Raw genomic sequence first — 2,517 nt, forward strand, 5'->3', positions numbered from 1 at the left:
ATCCTCCTTTCCTCCTCCTGTCATCCTCCTTTCCTCCTCCTGTCATCCTCCTTTCCTCCTCCTGTCATCCTCCTTTCCTCCTCCTGTCATCCTCCTGTCCTCCTCCTTTCCTCCTGTCATCCTCCTTTCCTCCTCCTGTCATCCTCCTTTCCTCCTCCTGTCATCCTCCTTTCCTCCTCCTGTCATCCTCCTTTCCTCTCACTTTCCCTCCCCCTCCTCTCCTCCCCCGTCCCTCCACCATCCCACTTCCACTCTTATCTCCCTTCCTACTCTTCTCATTTCATCTTCCTTGCCTCTCCTCTCCTCCCCATCCCCCCTACTCTCATCCCCCAATCCCTTCTCTCGTCCTCATTCCTCCTCTTTTACATCCGCTCTCTCCCCATTTCCTTTTCTTATATCCTCACTCTCATCTTCCTTTACTTTCTCTTTTCTTCAAGACGTCCTTTAGGCACAAGGATCTCACTGAGCTGAATGAAATCGTCTGTCAGTGGCCAGAACAGAAACTTCAAAATGTAGTGAGTACAGTTCACCCGCCTTCAGCCACCTAAGATACAGCCAGATGCCAATGTTTGACGACAACTTTGCCTTGTAAACCTTATTTGTTCACAGATGATACCTTAGTTGCTGTAGCCTTACCGTGTTCCAGATATGTGTGATGAAAATTATGATGATTTATTTTTATCTTTCAAAATAAGGATAACTGCCATCTTCCATCAACAGATGATATCATAAGACTATCGAAGAACTTTTTAAACCAACATCAATCAATCAATCAATTAATAAGTAAGCCATTCAAGAGTCCACTACTGAACAAAGGCCTCTCGCATACCATCTCGTGAGTCGTACGACTGCGCCAACCTCTGTCACGTCACTCCTGCAAACTTCTCTATCTTGTGTCTCTCCCCTCTTTGTCTTTCCCTTTTCCACGCTTCCCATCTTGCGGCGTCCAATCAATAACACGCTTGCTCCATCGCCCATCACTCTTTTGCGCTAATTTCGCTGCCCAATTCCATTTCCTCTCTCCTACCGCCTTCACAATATATCAACTTGTATACACAATTGCTAGACCCACTGCTAACTGGCACGTCCCTGATGGCGAACGTTCTGCATAGATATATTTGGTATCATTGGTTACCCTGTAGATATAGGGCTCCATCGAATACACTGAATATGGTGGTACCAAAGATATATATCATCAGAAACTAGGTAATAGCCGTGGTTTGCACAATGTGAAAATGGGGGTTCCTGTTATATCACAGTTCCCTAAAGGTCCAACTGCATTACCTCCTGTACTTATGGGCAGTGTGACATCGAATTTCGAACAAACACTGCCCCAGCAGATTTAAGTCTTGAACATCACGCTACCTAAACAAGATGAGGGTCTACACTCAAAACGTTAGAACCCTGACAGAAGACCACAAGCTGGAGAGGTTTGATTGAAGAACTGGAGAGCATCAACTAGGACAACGTAAGAAAGTCCCAAAGGAGGAATTAAAGATGATGCAACTATGTCAGACCCCACCTGTTCTAGTTTAGATGTAAGGAGAAGGAAAAATCTAGTGGAGCATGATTTATGATAAACCGAGAAGTTAGCGATAACATAGTGAAGTGCATTAATATACCAGATAGGGTAGCTTGGATTGTGATGAGACTATGTAAAAGTTATACTCTGAAAATAAATCAGGTTTATGCACCAACTTGTCTGAGTTCAGACAATGAAATTGTCCTGTAGTAGCTTAGGTGAAGTGATATATCAAGTACTAAAGGGGTAAGAACATGGGAGGGCAATCGAGCCTTGAGAAGATTGGAGTTGGTGAGGGAAATATATATATATATATATTTTTTTATATGGTTTGACGACACACACTCCCCCTCCTTATCGGGAGGCTAGGACGGTGCTCATCACAGAGGGCTTTGTAGCGTGGAATTTATTGAACCATACCCTTGGTTCAACTTCGCTGGTGGCAGGATTCGAACCGCCCTCACCTCGACCTTCGCCGCAAGTAACGACGCCCTAACCCACTCAGCCAGCGAGCTGAGGTAATAGTATTAATTTTTGTAGAAAAGCGTGTAGTTCGTTAATGGACCCAGAGAAGTCCAAATGAAGCAACAACTAAATAGACTTCATATTAGTACAGTAGATGAGAGCAACAACGTTAGCAATTCTTACGGTTATGTATAAAGTACATATAGTGGCCATAGAATGGTAGGTTTCATGTCTATATTCAATTTCAAAAAGGAAAACAAGAAACTAGTCTTGAAGAAAAAATAAGCCTTGCATGGTAAATGATAAAGAATTTCAGCTGGAAATTATGTTGCAAGATGATTGAAGGAAATATTCAACCTCTTAGAATATGATATACAAAGTATTTTCCAAGACTCCTTCAAATAGCATAAGTAAAATCTTAGATAAAAACCAAAATAACAGACATCAGAAGCCGATACTTGACTGTACAGGCACGATCAAAAATTTTTACCTACCCGGTGTTTTTCGTGATACAAAATCCTTATTCTTTG

Source organism: Oratosquilla oratoria, chromosome 1 (assembly GCF_046742065.1).
Source record: "Oratosquilla oratoria isolate Oo_2021 chromosome 1, ASM4674206v1, whole genome shotgun sequence".
NCBI lineage: Eukaryota > Metazoa > Arthropoda > Malacostraca > Stomatopoda > Squillidae > Oratosquilla > Oratosquilla oratoria.